Source organism: Chionomys nivalis, chromosome 8 (genome assembly GCF_950005125.1).
Source record: "Chionomys nivalis chromosome 8, mChiNiv1.1, whole genome shotgun sequence".
Classification (NCBI taxonomy): Eukaryota; Metazoa; Chordata; class Mammalia; order Rodentia; family Cricetidae; genus Chionomys; species Chionomys nivalis.
This window is the reverse complement of record NC_080093.1, coordinates 90,013,759-90,032,691: the sequence shown is the minus strand read 5'-3', so window position 1 is coordinate 90,032,691 and position 18,933 is coordinate 90,013,759.

The following is an 18,933-nucleotide window of genomic DNA, read 5'->3' as shown; positions in this document are numbered from 1 at the left end:
TTACTTATCTCTTCTTTCTTCCATTCTACCTCCATCTTCAATAGCTAACTAATGTCCCTCTCCATCTCTATCTCCCCCTGCATCTCCCCACTTTCCTCCTTCATAGCACTGTGTTCTACTATTCCCCATTCGAGAGCATCGCGTGGTGGCCTCTCCCCCTCCCTAGCTTCTGAAGTCACTGCAGATTACACATTATATACACAAATCTAAAGTGCTCCTGAAGTAGCAGAGGAAGGCATAACTGAGGAATAGATATGATCAAAATACATTGTGGACATGTATGGATTTTCAAAGGATAAAACGTACACCAAACCCCAGGAATGATTACTTACATTTCAATAAAATAGCCTTAAAGTTAGAAGTATAAAATGACACAAAGCTTTTGGGTAATGAAGAGGTCATTCAATATTTGTCACAGTTATGAATTTATGTGTACTTATTTTAGAGATAAATAAATGTAAAAATAAAACATTAACAGACATGAATGGTAGGTAGGTAAAAAGCAATACAGTCCAAAAGAAACTAAACAAATATAGATAGAAGAGATATTCCCACATTTGATAAAACTCCTTCAAATGGATAAACGTAGAAACAACCTCATCAGCATTATAACACTAAATACAAAATTGTGGGGCCTGTAACAGCAGGTATATGAAGTAAAAGGCAAATCAACAGTCTAATTAAAATATTTGAAATGTGACTCCAACATGTTGGATGAAAACAATGCATCTGTCATTTTTTTAGTTAAAGCTATTCTTTATTGATTTTTATTGAGCTCTACATTTTTCTCTACTCCCCTCCCTGCCTCTATCCTCCCCCAAGGTCCCAGTGATCCCAATTTACTCAGGAGATCTTGTCTTTTTCTACTTCCCATGTAGACCAGATCTATGTAAGTCTCTCTTAGTGTCCTCATTGTTCTCTGAGTTCTCTGGAATTGTGGTTTGTAGGCTGGCTTTCTTTGTTTTATGTCTAAACACCACCTATGAGTGAGTACATATGATAATTGTCTTTCAGAGCATGGGTTACCTTATTCAAAATAATATTTTCTTTTTTTATTTTTATTTTTATTCTTTTTTAATTAAAATTTCCACCTGCTCCCCGTTTCCCATTTCCCTCCCATCCTCCCAAATATTGCCCCCTCCCCCCACTCCCCTCCTCCTATCCCCACTCCTCTTCTCCTCCCCCCCACACTATTCCCCCTCCCTCTCGATACTGAAGAGCAGTCCAAATTCCCTGCCCTGCGGGAAGACGAAGGTCTTCTATCTACGTCCAGGAAGGTGAGCGTCTAAACAAGCTAAGCTCCCACAAAGCCAGTTCATGTATTAGGATCAAAACCTAGTGCCATTGTCCTTGGCTTCTCATCAGCCTTCATTGTCCGCCATGCTCAGAGAGTCCAGTTTCAACCCATGCTTATTCAGTCCCAGAACAGCTGGCCTTGGTGGGCTCCCAATAAGTCAGTTCCACTGTCACAGTGGGTGGGTGCATCCCTCGTGGTAGTGATTTCCTTGCTCATGTTCTCCTTCTTTCTGCTCCTCATTTGGATCTTAAGAGCTCAGACCATTACTCCAAATTGAGTCTCTGTCTCTACCTCGATCCCTCGCCAGATGAAGGTTCTAAGGTGTTATGTAAGATATTCATCAGTATAGGCTAGGGTCACTTCAGGTTCCCTCTCCTCAGTTGCCCAAGGTACCAGCTGGAGACATCTCCCTGGACACCTGCGAACCCCTCTAGAGTCAAGTCTCTTGCCAAACCTAAGATGGCTCCCTTAGAGAGGATATATACTTCGCTGCTCCCGTATCCACCCTTCCTTTATCCCAACCATCCAAATCCCCCAAGCTCCTCCCATCCTCCCCTTCTCACGTTTCTCATCCCATTTCCCCTTAGCCCCATGCCACCTCACCCGCAAGTTCCCAGTTTTTGCCCTGCAATCTTGTCTACTCCCCCTATCCAGGCAGATGACTATACGATTTTCTTTGGGTTCACTTTCTTATTTAGCTTCTCTAGGATCACAAATTATATGCTCAATGTCCTTTATTTATGGCTAGAAACCGATTATGAGTGAGTACATCCCATGTTCCTCTTTTTGGGTCTGGGATACCTCACTCAGGATAGTGTTTTCTATTTCCATTCATTTGCACGCAAAATTCGAGAAGTCATTGTTTTTTACCGCTGAATAGTACTCTAATATGTATATATTCCACACTTTCTTCATCCATTCCTCCATTGAAGGGCATCTAGGTTGTTTCCAGGTTCTGGCTATTACAAACAATGCGGCTATGAACATAGGTGAACAGATACTTTTGTCATATGATAGGGCATCTCTTGGGTATATTCCCAAGAGTGGTATAACTGGATCTTGGGGTAGGTTGATCCCAAATTTCCTGAGAAATCGCCACACTGATTTCCAAAGTGGTTGCACAAGTTTGCATTCCCACCAGCAATGGATGAGTGTGCCCCTTTCTCCACAACCTCTCCAGCAAAGGCTATCGTTGGTGTTTTTGATTTTAGCCATTCTGACAGGTGTAAGATGGTATCTCAAAGTTGTTTTAATTTGCATTTCCCTTATCGCTAAGGAGGTTGAGCATGACCTTAAGTGTCTTTTGGCCATTTGAATTTCTTCTGATGAGAATTCTCTGTTCAGTTCAGTGCCCCATTTTTTTTTGATTGGGTTAATTAGCATTTTAAAGTCTAGTTTCTTGAGTTCTTTATATATTTTGGAGATCAGACCTTTGTCTGTTGCGGGGTTGGTGAAGATCTTCTCCCAGTCAGTGGGTTGCTTTTTTGTCTTAGTGACAGTGTCCTTTGCTTTACAGAAGGTACTCAGTTTCAGGAGGTCCCATTTATTCAATGTTGTCCTTAATGTCTGTGCTGCTGGGGATAAATGTAGGAAGTGATCTCCTGTACCCGTATGTTGTAGAGGACTTCCCACTTTTTCTTCTATCAGGTTCAGTGTGTTCAGACTAATATTGAGGTCTTTAATGCATTTGGACTTGAGTTTTGTGCATGGTGATAGATTTGGATATATTTTCAGTCTTCTACAGGTTGCCAAGCAGTTCTGCCAGCACCATTTGTTGAAGATGCTCTCTTTTTTCCATTGAATACTTTTAGCTCCTTTATCAAAAATCAGGTGTTCATATGTTTGTGGGTTAAAATCAGGGTCTTCTACTCGGTTCCATTGATCAACTTCTCTGTTTTTATGCCAATACCAAGCTGTTTTCAATACTGAAGCTCTGTAATAGATTTTGAAGTTAGGGATGGTAATGCCTCCAGACGATCCTTTATTGTATAAGATTGTTTTGGCTATCCTGGGTTTTTTGTTTCTCCATATAAAGTTGATTATTGTCCTCTCAAGATCTGTAAAGAATTTTGATAGGATTTTAATGGGGATTGCATTGAATCTATAAATTGCCCTTGGTAGAATTGCCATTTTTACTATGTTGATCCTCCCAATCCAAGAGCAAGGGAGATCCTTCCATTTTCTGGTATCCTCTTCAATTTCTTTCTTCATAGACTCAAAGTTCTTGTCAAATAGATCCTTCACTTCCTTGGTTAGAGTTACCCCAAGATATTTTATGCTATTTGTGGCTATCGTGAAGGGTGATGCTTCTCTGATTTCCCTCTCTGCTTCCTTATCCTTTGTGTATAGGAGGGCAACTGATTTTTTGGAATTGATCTTGTATCCTGCAACGCTACTAAAGGTGTTTATCAGCTGAAGGAGTTCTTTGCTGGAGTTTATGGGGTCGCTTATATACACTATCATATCATCTGCAAATAATGAAAGTTTAACTTCTTCCTTTCCAATTTGAATCCCTTTGATCCCTTTATGTTGTCTTATTGCTATTGCTAGAATTTCAAGCACTATATTAAAGAGGTATGGAGAGAGTGGACAACCTTGTCGTGTTCCTGATTTTAGTGGAATAGCTTTGAGTTTCTCTCCATTTAATTTGATGTTAGCTGTCGGCTTGCTATAAATAGCTTTTATTATACTTAGGTACGACCCTTGTATCCCTAATCTCTCTAAGACCTTAATCATAAAGGGATGTTGAATTTTGTCAAATGCTTTTTCAGCATCTAATGAAATGATCATATGGTTTTTTTCTTTCAGTTTATTTATATGATGCATTACATTGACAGATTTTCGTATGTTGATCCAGCCCTGCATTTCTGGGATGAAGCCTACTTGATCATAATGGATAATTTTTCTAATGTGTTCTTGGATTTGGTTTGCCAGTATGTTATTGAGTATTTTTGCGTCGATGTTCATGAGTGAGATTGGCCTGTAGTTCTCTTTCTTGGTTGTGTCTTTGTGTGGTTTTGATGTCAGAGTAACTGCAGCTTCATAAAAGGAATTTGGCAATGACTTCTCTGTTTCTATATTGTGAAATACATTAAGGAGTATAGGTATTAGGTCTTCTTGGAAGTTCTGGTAGAATTCTGCATTGAAGCCGTCTGGACCTGGGCTTATTTTGGTGGGGAGGTTTTTTATAACAGCTTCTAATTCTTCGCGACTAACAGGTCTATTTAGATTGTTCACCTGGTCCTGGTTTAACTTTGGTATATGGTACTTATCTAAAAAAGTGTCCATTTCTTTTACATTTTCCAATTTTGTGGCATACAGGTTTTTGTAGTAAGATCTAATGATTCTCTGAATTTCCTCTGTGTCTGTGGTTATGTCTCCCTTTTCGTTTCTGATTTTGTTAATTTGCGTATTCTCTCTCTGCCGTTTGATTAGTTTGGATAGGGGTTTATCAATCTTATTGATTTTCTCCAAGAACCAGCTTTTTGTTTCATTGATTCTTTCAATTGTTTTCTGTGTTTCTATTTTGTTGATTTCAGCCCTCAATTTGATTATTTCCAGTCTTCTACTTCTCCTAGGTGAGTCTGCTTCTTTTTTTTCTAAAGCTTTCAGGTGGGCTATTAAGTCTCCAATGTGTGCTTTCTCCATTTTCTTTAAGTAGGCACTTAATGCTATGAACTTTCCTCTTAGCACTGCTTTCATAGTGTCCCATAGGTTTGAGTATGTTGAGTCTTCATTTTCATTGAATTCAAGAAAGACTTTAATTTCTTTCTTTATTTCTTCCTTGATCCAGGTGTGGTTCAGTAGTTGACTGTCCAGTTTCCATGAGTTCATAGGCTTTCTGGGGATAGCATCATTGTTGAATTCTAACTTTAATCCATGTTGATCTGATAAGACACAGGTGATTACCGATTTTTTTCATTATTTTTTAATCTTTTTTAATTAAAATTTCCAACTGCTCCCCGTTTCCCATTTCCCTCCCCCTCCTCCCACATATTGCCCACTCCCCCTGCTCCCCTCCCCCTATCCCCACTCCTCTTCTCCTCCCCCCAGTCCATTCCTCCTCCCTCTCGATATTGAAGAGCAGTCCAAATTCCCTGCCCTACAGGAAGACCAAGGTCCTCCCACTTCTATCTAGGTCCAGGAAGGTGAGCATCCAAACAGGCTAAGCTCCCACAAAGCCAGTTCATGTATTAGGATCGAAAACTAGCGGCATTGTCCTTGGCTTCTCATCAGCCTTCATTGTCCGCCATGTTCAGAGAGTCCAGGTTCAACCCATGCTTTTTCGGTCCCAGTCCAGCTGGCCTTGGAGAGCTCCCAATAGATCAGTTCCACTGTCACAGTGGGTGGGTGCACGCCTCGTGGTCCTGATTTTCTTGCTCACGTTCTCCCTCCTTCTGCTCCTCAATTGGACCTTAAGAGCTCAGACCGTTGCTCCAAATTGGGTCTCTGTCTCTCTCTCAATCCATCGCCAGATGAAAGTTCTCGTGCCATTCTCCTTGGCCTCTCATCAGCTCTCATTGTCCGCCACATTCAGAGAGTCCGGTTTTATCCCATGTTTTTTCAGTAACAGTCCAGCTGGCCTTGGTGAGCTCCCAATAGATCGGCCCCACTGTCTCAGTGGTTGGGTGCACCCCTCATGGTCCTGACTTCCTTGTTCATGTTCTCTCTCCTTTTGCTCCTCATTATAACCTTGGGAGCTCAGTCCGGTGTTCCAGTGTGGGTCTCTGTCTCTATCTCCATCCATCGCTAGATGAAGGTTCTATGGCGATATGCAAGATAATCATCAGTATGATTATAGGATAGGTTCATTTCAGGTTCCCTATCCTCAGGTGCCCCAATGAACTAACTGGGGACATTGCCCTGGGCATCTGGTAGCCATTTCAAGTTCGAGTCTCTTGCCAACCCTTAGGTGGCTCCCTTAACTAAGGTATGAGTTTCCCTGCTCCCCTATCCAACCTTCCTTTATCCCCAATCACCCCGATTCCCCCAGTTCCCCTCCTCCTCTCCTTCACACTTTTCTCTCCCCATCACCCCTCATCCCCATCCCACCCCACCCCCAAGATTCCAATTTTTTGCCCATCAATCATGTCTATTTCCCATAGCTGGGAGGATATCTATATGTTTTTCCTTGGGTTTACCCACTTATTTAGCTTCTTAAGGATCACAAATTATAGACTCAGTGGCCCCTATCCATGGCTAGAAACCAATTATGAGTGAGTACATCCCATGATCTTCTTTTTGGGTCTGGGTTACCTCACTCAGGATAGTATTTTCTATTTCCATCCATTTGCATGCAAAATTCGAGAAGTCATTGTTTTTTACCGCAGAGTAGTACTCTAATGTGTATATATTCCACACTTTCTTCATCCATTCTTCCATTGAAGGGCATTTAGGTTGCTTCCAGGTTCTGGCTATTACAAATAATGCTGCTATGAACATAGTTGGACAAATGCTTTTGTCATATGATAGGGCATCTCTTGGGTATATTCCCAAGAGTGGTATTGCTGGGTCCAGGGGTAGGTTGATCCCAATTTTTATGAGAAACCACCACACTGATTTCCAAAGTGGTTGCACAAGTTTGCATTCCCACCAGCAATGGATGAGGGTACCCCTTTCTCCACAACCTCTCCAGCAAAGGCTATCCTTGGTGTTTTTGATTTTAGCCATTCTGACAGGTGTAAGATGATATCTCAAAGTTGTTTTGATTTGCATTTCTCTGATCGCTAAGGAGGTTGAGCATGACCTTAAGTATCTTTTGGCCATTTTAACTTCTTCTGTTGAGAATTCTCTGTTCAGTTCAGTGCCCCATTTTTTAATTGGGTTAATTATCCTTTTAAAGTCTAGTTTCTTGAGTTCTTTATATATTTTGGAGATCAGACCTTTGTCTGTTGCGGGGTTGGTGAAGATCTTCTCCCAGTCAGTGGGCTGCCTTTTTGTCTTAATGACAGTGTCCTTTGCTTTACAGAAGCTTCTCAGTTTCAGGAGGTCCCATTTATTCAATGTTGCCCTTAATGTCTGTGCTGCTGGGGTTATACATAGGAAGCGATCTCCTGTGCCCATATGTTGTAGGGTACTTCCCATTTTCTCTTCTATCAGGTTCAGTGTGTTCAGATTGATATTGAGGTCTTTGATCCATTTGGACTTGAGTTTTGTGCATGGTGATAGATATGGGTCTATTTTCATTCTTCTACAGGTTGACATCCAATTGTGTCAGCACCATTTGTTGAAGATGCTTTCTTTCTTCCATTGTATACTTTTAGCTCCTTTATCGAAAATCAGTTGTTCATAGGTTTGTGGGTTAAAATCTGGGTCTTCTATACGATTCCATTGGTCGACTGCTCTGTTTTTATGCCAGTACCACGCTGTTTTCATTACTGTAGCTCTGTATTAGAGTTTGAAGTCAGGGATGGTAATGCCTCCAGAAGTTCCTTTATTGTATAAGATTGTTTTGGCTATCCTGGGTTTTTTGTTTCTCCATATAAAGTTGATTATTGTCCTTTCAAGATCTGTGAAGAATTTTGATGGGATTTTAATGGGGATTGCATTGAATCTATAAATTGCCCTTGGTAGAATTGCCATTTTTACTATGTTGATCCTCCCAATCCAGGAGCAAGGGAGATCCTTCCATTTTCTGGTATCCTCTTCAATTTCTTTCTTCAATGCCTTAAAGTTCTTGTCAAATAGATCTTTCACTTCCTTGGTTAGAGTTACCCCAAGATATTTTATGCTTTTTGTGGCTATCGTGAAAGGTGATGATTCTCTTATTTCCCTCTCTGCTTCCGTATCCTTTGTGTATAAGAGGGCGACTGATTTTTTGGAGTTTATCTTGTATCCTGCCACATTACCAAAGGCGTTTATCAGCTGTAGGAGTTCTTTGGTGGAGTTTTTGGGGTCGCTCATGTACACTATCATATCATCTGCAAATAATGCAAGTTTAACTTCTTCCTTTCCAATTTGAATCCCCTTTATCCCCTTATGTTGTCTTATTGCTATTGCTAAAACTTCGAGAACTATATTGAAGAGGTATGGAGAGAGTGGACAGCCTTGGCGTGTTCCTGATTTTAGTGGGATGGCTTTAAGTTTTTCTCCATTTAATTTGATATTAGCTGTCGGCTTGCTGTATATAGCTTTAATTAAATTTAGGTATGACCCTTGTATCCATAATCTCTCCAAGACTTTTATCATAAAGGGATGTTGAATTTTGTCAAATGCTTTTTCAGCATCTAATGAAACGATCATATGGTTTTTTTCTTTCAGTTAATTTATATGATGGATTACATTGATAGATTTGCGTATGTTAAACCAGCCCTGCATCTCTGGGATGAAGCCTACTTGATCATAATGGATAATTTTTCTAATGTGTTCTTGGATTCGGTTTGCCAGAATTTTGTTGAGGATTTTTGCGTCGATGTTCATGAGTGAGATTGGCCTGTAATTCTCTTTCTTGGTTGGGTCTTTGTGTGGTTTTGGTATCAGAGTTACTGTAGCTTCATAAAAGGAATTTGGCAATGACTCTTCTGTTTCTATATTGTGAAATACATTAAGGAGTATAGGTATTAGGTCTTCTTGGAAGTTCTGGTAGAATTCCGCATTGAAACCATCTGGTCCTGGACATTTTTTGGAAGGGAGGTTTTTGATAACAGCTTCTAATTCTTCACGACTAACAGGTCTATTTAGGTTGTTCACCTGGTCCTGGTTTAACTTTGGTATATGGTATTTATCTAAAAAAGTGTCCATTTCTTTTACATTTTCCAGTTTTGTGGCATACAGGCTTTTGTAGTAAGATCTAATGATTCTCTGAATTTCCTCTGTGTCTGTGGTTATGTCTCCCTTTTCATTTCTGATCTTATTAATTTGCAAATTATCTCTCTGCCGTTTGATTAGTTTGGATAGGGGTTTATCAATCTTGTTGATTTTCTCCAGGAACCAGCTTTTTGATTCATTGATTCTTTCAATTGTTTTCTGTGTTTCTATTTTGTTGATTTCAGCCCTCAGTTTGATTATTTCCAGTCTTCTACCCCTTCTAGGTGAGTCTGCTTCTTTTTTTCTAGAGCTTTCAGATGGGCTGTTAAGTCTCCAATGTGTGCTTTCTCTGTTTTCTTTAAGTGGGCACTTAGTGCTATGAACTTTCCTCTCAGGACTGCTTTCATAGTGTCCCATAGGTTTGAGTATGTTGTTTCTTTATTTTCATTGTCTTCAAGGAAGACTTTAATTTCTTTCTTTATTTCTTCCTTAATCCAGGTATGGTTCAGTAGTTGACTGTTCAGTTTCCATGAGTTTGTAGGCTTTCTGCGGGTAGCATTGTTGCTGAATTCTAGCTTTAATCCATGGTGATCTGATAAGATACAGGTGGTTATTAATATCTTTTTTTAACTGTGGATGTTTGCTTTGTTACCGAGTATGTGGTCGATTTTTGAGAAGGTTCCATGAGCTGCAGAGAAGAAGGTATATTCTTTCCTATTTGGGTGGAATATTCTATAGATGTCTGTTAAGTCCATTTGATTCATTACCTCCATTAATTCTCTTATTTCTCTGTTAGGTTTCTGTCTAATTGACCTGTCCATTGGTGAGAGAGGAGTATTAAAGTCTCCTACTATTAATGTGTGCGGTTTGATGGCTGCCTTGAGTTTTAACAATGTTTCTTTTACGTACGTGGGTGCTTTTATATTAGGGGCATAGATATTCAGGATTGAGACTTCATCCTGATGAATTGTTCCTGTTATGAGTAGAAAATGTCCCTTTCCATCTCTTTTGATTGATTTAAGTTTGAAGTCAACTTTGTTAGAAATTAGTATGGCCACACCTGCTTGTTTCTTAGGTCCATTTACTTGATAAGCCTTATCCCAACCCTTTACTCTGAGTAGGTGCCTGTCTTTGTGGTTGAGGTGTGTTTCTTGTAAACAGCAGAATGTTGGATCCTGTTTTCGTATCCAATCTCTTAGTCTGTGCCTTTTTATAGGAGAGTTGAGTCCATTGACATTAAGTGATATTAATGACCAGTGGTTGTTAACTCCGGTCATTTTTTTAGTAGTATTTTGTGTGTTCCCCTTCTTTGTGTTGCACTGGTGAAGGGTCTCTAGTTGTCTGAGATATTGTGGTCATTGTTGGACTCCTTGGTTAGTGATTTTCCTTCTATTACTTTCTGTAAGGCTGGATTTGTGGCTACGTATTGTTTAAATTTGTTTTTATCCTGGAAAATTTTGTTTTCTCCATTTATAGTGAACGAAAGCTTGGCTGGGTATAGTAGTCTGGGCTTGCATCCATGGTCTCTTAGTTTCTGCAGTACATCTATCCAGGACCTTCTGGCTTTCATGGTTTCCATAGAGAAGTCAGGTGTAAGTCTGATAGGTTTACCTTTATAAGTAACTTGGCCTTTTTCCTTTGCTGCTCTTAGTATTCTTTCTTTATTCTGTATGCTTTGTGTTTTGATTATTATATGGCGAGAGGATGTTTTTTTTTGATCCAGCCTATTCGGTGTTCTGTATGCGTCTTGAACCTTCATAGGTGTATCTTTCTTTAGGTTGGGAAAGTTTTCTTCTATAATTTTATTAAATATATTTTCTGGACCATTGAGCTGCGCTTCTTCTCCTTCTTCTATTCCTATTATTCTTAGGTTTGGTCTTTTTATTGTGTCCCATATTTCCTGAATGTTTTGTGATGAGAATTTGTTGGCCTTGCTGTTTTCTTTGATCAGCGTGTTTATTTTCTCTATGGTATCTTCAGAATCTGAGATTCTTTCTTCTATCTCTTGTATTCTGTTGGTGATGCTTGCTTCTGTAGTCTCTAATCATTTACCTAGAATTTCCCTGTCCAGCTGGCCTTCTGTTTGTGTTTTCTTCTTTGCCTCCATTTCAGTTTTTAAGTCTTGAACTGTTTCCATTATCTGTTTGATTGTTTTTCCTTGGTTTCCTAGGGTATCATTCACTGATTTACTCAATTCTTCAAACTTTCTGTTATACTTCTCATCCATTTCTATAAGGGCATTTTTTACATGCTGTTTAAGGGCGTCAATCACTTTCATAAAGTCAGTTTTATCTACTTCTTCATGATTAGGGTGTTCATGTCCTCCTGTTGTGAGGTCGCTGGGTTCTGGTGGTTTCATATAGTTTTTCAGGTTGTTGGGTGAATTCTTGCATTGGCGCCTGCCCATCTCTTTCTCCGAATGCTCCCCTATGGATCTTCTTTTACCAGATCAGGTCTTCTTGCCTACTGTTGTACCTTCCCAGTGATGGCACTCTGCAGTGATAGCTCTCCTGGTGCTCCAGTGATGTCTCTCCTGGTACCAATATCAGATCTCCATGCAGGTTGGGTAGTTCGTAAACAAAACGCCTACCTTGCTTGCTGCAGGCAGGCCAGTGAAACGAAGGAGGTCTCCCCTGTCTACTTGCCCTGAGGATTTGCCCCCAGCGCCAGACAGACTGAGCTGGGTGGTGTTTTGTGCCCAAAGAGGAAAGGGGGCAGAAGGGAGAAGGGTTCTGGATGCAAGCGGGTGGGACAAGAGGAGAGAGGCAGTATGCGGGGTGTAGAGCCCCTGCAAGGAGCCCAGGGAGTATAGGGTGGGGGATGAGGGACTTCAGAGTTCCCTGTCCAGGGCTGCTTCCGCAGCCGGACACAAACTCACCACACTGCTGTCTCTCCTGGTGCCGAGATCAGGTCTCCGTGCAGGTTGGGTAGTTCGTAAACAAAGCGCCTACCTTACTTGCTGCAGGCAGGCCAGTGAAACAAAGGAGGTCTCCCCTGCCTACTTGCCTTGTGGATTTGCCCCCAGCGCCAGACAGACTGAGCTGGGTGGTGTTTTGTGCCCAAAGAGGAAAGGGGGCAGAAGGGAGAAGGGTTCTGGATGCAAGCGGGGTGGGACAAGAGGAGAGAGGCAGTATGCGGGGTGTAGAGCCCCTGCAAGGAGTCCAGGGAGTATAGGGTGGGGGATGAGGGACTTCAGAGTTCCCTGTCCAGGGCTGCTTCCGCAGCCGGTCACAAGCTCACCACACTGCTGTCTCTCCTGGTGCCGAGATCAGGTCTCCGTGCAGGTTGGGTAGTTCGTAAACAAAGTGCCTACCTTACTTGCTGCAAGCAGGCCAGTGAAACAAAGGAGGTCTCCCCTGCCTACTTGCCTTGTGGATTTGCCCCCAGCGCCAGACAGACTGAGCTGGGTGGTGTTATGTGCCCAAAGAGGAAAGGGGGCAGAAGGGAGAAGGGTTCTGGATGCAAGCGGGGTGGGACAAGAGGAGAGAGGCAGTATGCGGGGTGTAGAGCCCCTGCAAGGAGCCCAGGGAGTATATATCCCGATTTTTTTTGTAACTGTGTAAGTTTGCTTTGTTACCGAGTATGTGGTCTTTTTTCGAGAAGGTTCCATGAACTGCAGAGAAGAAGGTATATTCTTTCTTATTTGAGTGGAATGTTCTATAGATGTCTGTTAAGTCCATTTGATTCATTACCTCCCTTAATCCTCTTATTTCTCTGTTATGTTTCTGTCTGATTGACCTGTCCATCGGTGAGAGAGGAGTGTTGAAATCTCCTACTATTAGTGTGTGTGGTTTGATGACTGCCTTGAGTTTTAGTAACGTTTCTTTTACATAAGTGGGTGCTTTTATATTAGGGGCATAGATATTCAGGATTGAGACTTCATCCTGATGAATTGTTCCTGTTATGACTAAAAAATGTCCCTCTCCATCTCTTTTGATTGATTTTAGTTTGAAGTCAACTTTCTTAGAAATTAGTATGGCCACACCTGCTTGTTTCTTAGGTCCGTTTGCTTGATAAACCTTTTCCCAGCCCTTTACTCTGAGTAGATGTCTATCTTTGTGGTTGAGGTGTGTTTCTTGTAAGCAGCAGAATGTTGGATCCTGTTTTCGTATCCAATCTCTTAGCCTGTGCCTTTTTATAGGTGAGTTGAGTCCATTGATATTAAGTGATATTATTGACCAGTGGTTGTTAACTCCGGTCATTTTTCCTTTCTTTCTTTCTTTCTTTCTTTCTTTCTTTCTTTCTTTCTTTCTTTCTTTCTTTTTGTAGTAGAGTTTGTGTTTTTCCCTTCTTCAAGTTGTACTGGTGAAGGGTCATTGTGGGCATTGTTGGACTCCTTGGTTTGTGATTTTCCTTATATTACTTTCTGTAAGGCTGGATTTGTGGCTATGTATTGTTTAAATTTGTTTTTATTCTGGAAAATTTTGTTTTCTCCATTTATAGTGAACGAAAGCTTGGCTGGGTATAGTAGTCTGGGCTTGTATCCATGGTCTCTTAGTTTCTGCAGTACATCTACCCAGGACCTTCTGGCTTTCATGGTTTCCATAGAGAAATCAGGTGTAAGTCTGATAGGTTTACCTTTATAGGTAACTTGACCTTTTTCCTTTGCAGCTCTTAATATTCTTTCATTATTCTGTATGTTTTGTGTTTTGATTATTCTATGATGAGGAGATGGTTTTTTTTGATCCAGTCGATTTGGTGTTCTGTATGCTTCTTGGACCTTCAAAGGAATATCTTTCTTAAGGTTGGGAAAGTTTTCTTCTATAATTTTATTAAATATATTTTCTGGACCATTGAGCTGTACTTCTCCTTCTTCTATCCCTATTATTCTTAGGTTTGGTCTTTTTATTGTGTCCCAGATTTCCTGAATGTTTTGTGATGAGAATTTGTTGATTATGCTGTTTTCTTTGATCAGAGTGTTTATTTTCTCTATGGTATCTTCAGTGTCTGAGATTCTTTCTTCTATCTCTTGTAATCTGTTGGTAGTACTTGTCTCTGTAGTTCCTGTTCGTTTATCCAAATTTTCCATCTCCATCCTTCCCTCGGTTTATGTTTTCTTTATTACTTCTACTTCATTCTTCAAGTCTTGAACCGTTTCCCTTACCTGTTTGATTACTTTTTCTTGTTTCTCTTGGTTTTCTTGGGTATCTTTGAGAGATTTATTCATTTCCTCTACCTTTTTGTTTGTAATCTCTAATTGATTATGGCAGTTTTTTACCTCCTGTTTAAGGTCCTCTATTATTTTCATATAATTTACTTTTGAGTCGAATTCTTCTAATTCTTCTGGATTAGGGTGTACACTTCTTATTTCGGGATTCCTGGATTCTGGTGATGTCACGTTGCCTTTCAAGTTGTTGGGGGAATTCTTGCATTGGCGCCTGCCCATCTCTTCCTTCAAATGGAGCCAGGAGAGGCCTGGTGTCTTGGACCAGTCTTTGCTGTGACTAACTCTCTAGGTGTATCTCCTCAGTGTAGGGGCAGGAACCATTCCCTTCCAGATGAACTCCTCAACACCCAAACAGGGATGCCTGGTATTCCAATGACCCGCTGAAAAAAGGGCGAATGCAGGGGGTAGGGCGGGTTCGAGTAGAACACAGGCAACACTGCAGTACAAGCTGGAGGTGCCTGTGCTCCCTTTCGGTAATTGTTGAGGCCTGCCCGCTAGGCAGGCACTCACTGCTCTGGTTGGGTAGCCTTAGTGAAGGGGGGTTTGTGCTCTCTACCGGGACAGTCCACCCCAGGATAGCACACACTCACCCGTCCAGATGGAACTTCTCAGCACCTACACAGGGACTCCTGGTAGGCCAATGAGCCAGGGACCAAGGGAAGTAGGAGGCAGGCAGAGCGGGTCCAGGAGAGCACAGCAGACCCTGCAGCCCCAGCAGCAGGGGCCCGCGTTCCCTGGTGGGGACCTTGAGGTCTGCCCTCTAGTCAGGCACTCACTGCTCTGGGTTGGTAGCCTTAGTGAAAGGGCAGGAAGCTGTTCCACAGCAAAGGACCTTGCAGATGAGGCAGGCTTAGGGGTGGGGGTGGGGGCGCGTGTGTAGGAAAGAAAGCCCTGCAGCAGGAGCTGGGGGAGGGGCGTTTGTGCTCTCTACCGGGACAGTCCGCCCCAGGATAGCACACACTCACCTGTCCAGATGGAACTTCTCAGCACCTACACAGGGACTCCTGGTAGCCCCAATGAGCCAGGGACCAAGGGAAGTAGGAGGCAGGCAGAGCGGGTCCAGGAGAGCCTCAAAATAATATTTTCTAGCTCGATTCATTTTTTTGCAAAATTCAAGATGTCATTATTTTTTCTGCTGTGTAGTACTCCACTGTGTAAATGTACCACATTTTCCTTATTCATTCTTCTGTCAAGGGGCATTTAGGTTGTTTCCAGGTTCTGGCTATGACAAACAAAGCTGCTATGAACAAAGTTGAGCACATGTCCTTGTGGCATGATTAAGCATCCTTTGGAAATATACCCAAAAGTGGTATTACTGGGACTTGAGGAAAGTTGTTTCCTAATATACTGAGAAATCACCATACTGACATCCAAAGGGTTTGTACCAGCTTGCATTCCCACAAGCAATGCAGAAGTGTTCACTTTTCCCCACAACCTCTCCAGCATAGATTGTCATCAGTGCTTTTGATCTTGGCCATTCTTACAGGTGTAAGATGGAATCTGAGTTGTTTTGATTTGCATTTCTCTGATGACGAAGGATGGTGAACATTTTCTTAAGTGTCTTTCAGCCATTTTAGATTCCTCTGTTGATAGTTCTCTGTTTAGGTCTGTACTCCATTTTTTATTGGATTATGCATTCTTTTGGTGAGAAATTTCTTGAGTTCTTTGTATATTTTTGAGATCAGACCTCTGTCTGATGTGAGGTTAGTGAAGATTTTTCCCATTCTATATGCTGTCATTTTGTCTTGTTGACCATGTCCTTAGCTTTACAGAACCTTTTCAGTTTTAGGAGGTCCCATTTATTAATTGTTTCTCTCAGTGTCTCTACTACTGGGCTTATATTTAGGAAGGGGTCTCCTATGCCAATGCATTCAAGTGTACCTTCTACTTTCTCTTCTGTAAGATTCAGTGTGGCTGGCTTTATGTTGTGGTCTTTGATCCATTTGGACTTGAGTTTTGTACATGGTGATAGATATGGGTCTATTTTCATTCCCCTACATGTTGACATCTAGTTATGTCAGCATCATTTGTTAAAATTCTTTCTTTTTTCCATTTGATATTTTTCTCTACTTTTTCAAAAATCATGTGTTCAAAGTTGTGTGGATTAATATCCTGGTCTTCTATTCATTTCCATTAGTCCTCCTGTCTGTTCCTATGCCAATACCAGGCTGTTTTCAACACTGTAGCTCTGTAGTAGTGTTTGGAGTAAGGGGTTGTGATGCCTCCAGAAGTTCTTTTATTGTACAGGATTGTTTTTGGCTATCCTGGGTTTTTTGCTTTTCCATATGAAGTTGAGTACCATTCTTTCGAGGTCTGTGAAGGCTTTTTCTGGGATTTTGATGGGCATTACATTGAATCTGTAGATTGCTTTTGGTAAGATAGCCATTTTTACTATGTTAATTCTGCCTACCCAAGAGCATGGGAGATCTTTCCACTTTCTGGTGTCTTCTTTAATTTTTTCTTCAAGGACTTAAAGTTCTTGTTATACAAGTCTTCCACTTGTTTGGTTAGAGTTACTCCAAGATATTTTATGCTATTTGTGGCTATTGTGAAGGGTATTAATTCTCTGATTTCTTCCCCAGCCCTTTTATCATCTGTGTATAGGAGGACTACTGATTTTTTTTGAGTTAATCTTGTATCCTGCGATATTGCTGAAAGTGTTTATGAGTTGTAGAAGTTCCTTGGTAGAATTTTTGGGATCACTTATGTAAATTATCATCTCATCAGCGAACAGTGAGAATTTGACTTCTTCGCTACCAATTTGTATCCCCTTGATCTCCTTTGGTTGTCTTATTGCTGTAGCTAAGACCTCAAGAACTGTATTGAATAGATATGGAGAGAGTGCACAACCTTGTCTTGTTCCTGATTTCAGTGGAGTCACTGGGTGTTTCTCTCCCTTTAGTTTGATATGGGCTATTTGTATATTGCCTTTATAATGTTTAGGTATGTTCATTGTATCCCTGCTCTCTCTAAAGCCTTTATCATGAAGGGATTTTATATTTTGTCTAAAGCTTTTTCAGCATCTAATGAGATGATCATGTGGTTATTTTTCTGTTTGTTTATATGGTAGATTTCGTTGACAGATTTTCGTATGTTGAACCATCTGTGCATCTTTGGGATGAAACTGACTTGATCATGGTGGATGATGGTTCTGGTGTGTTCTTGGATTTGATTTGCCAGTATTTTATTAGTATTTTTGCATCAATATTCTTGAGTGAGTCTTTAATTTCTTTCTTCGTAAAGTCTTTCTGTGGTTTGGGTATCAGGGTAATTGCAGTCTCATAAAAAGAGTTTGGCAATGTTTCTTCTGTTTCTATTGCATGGAATAATTTGAGGTGTACTGGTATTAGTTCTTATTTGAAAGTCTTATAGCATTCTGAGCTGAAACCATCTAGTCCTGGGCTTTTTTGGTTGGGTGACTTTTGGTGACTGTTTCTACTTTTTGGCAGTTATAGGTCTGTTTAATTTGCTTATCTGTTCTTGATTTAATACTTCTGGTATTGATGTCTCCCACTATTAGTGTGTGGGGTTTAATGTATGATTTAACTTTAGATGTGTTTCTTTTACATATGATGGTGCTCTTGTATTTGGGACAAAGATGTTCAGTACTGAAATTTTCTCTTAATGGATTTTTCCTGTGACTAATATGAAATGATTTTCTTTGTCTCTTTTGACTGGTTTTAGCTTGAACTCAATTTTGTTAGATATTAGGATAGTTACATCTGCTTGTTTTTAGATTCATTTGATTGGTATATATTTTCCCAACCCTTTACTCTGAGTTGATGTCTGTTTTTGAGGTTGAGATTGAGATGATGTGTTTCTTGTATGCAGCAGAAGGATGTATTCTGTTTTTTTGGTTTTTTTGTGTGTTTTTTTTTTTGGATTCTGTTTTTGTATCCAATCTGTTAGTCTGTGCCTTTTTATAGGTGAGTTGAGTCCATTTACATTAAGGGATATGACCAGTGATTGATATCTCCTGTTACTTTAGTTTTTATTGTTGGTGATGTTAATTTGCCTGTTTTTCTCTTCATTGGGATTTGCTGCTATGAACAATTGTTTGTGTTCCTTGGGTTGGAGTTTTTTTCCCATATTTTGTGTAGGGCTGGGTTTGTGGATAGGTATTGGTGAAATCTAGATTTGTAATGGAATATCTTGCTTTGTTCTTCTGTGGTGATTGAAAGTTTTTCTGGGTAAACTAGTCTGGGCTGGCACCAATAGTCTCTTAATATCTGTATAACGCTTAACCATGACTTCCTAGCTTTCATTGTCTCCAATGAGAAGTCAGGTATAATTCTGATAGGTCAACCTTTATATGTTACTTGGCCTTTTTACTTTGCAGTTCTTAATATTCTTTCTTTACTTTGTATGTTTAATATTTTGATTATTATGTGGTGAGGGGTCTTTTTTTGGATCCAGTCTATTTGGTGTTCTGTAAGCTTCTTGTATCTTCATAGGCATATCTTTCTTTAGGTTGAGAAATTTTGTTAAATATATTTTTCATGCTTTTGAGTTAAACTTCTTCTTCTTCTATACCTATTATTCTTAGGTTTGGCCTTTTCATGGTGTCCCATGTTTCCTGGATATTTTGGGTTAAGCTTTTGTTAGATTTAATGTTTTCTTTGACTGATGAGTCTATTTTCTCTATTGTATCTTCAGCACTTGAGATTCCCTCTTCCATCTCTTGTATTCTGTTGTTCATGCTTGTGTTTGTGGTTCCTGATCA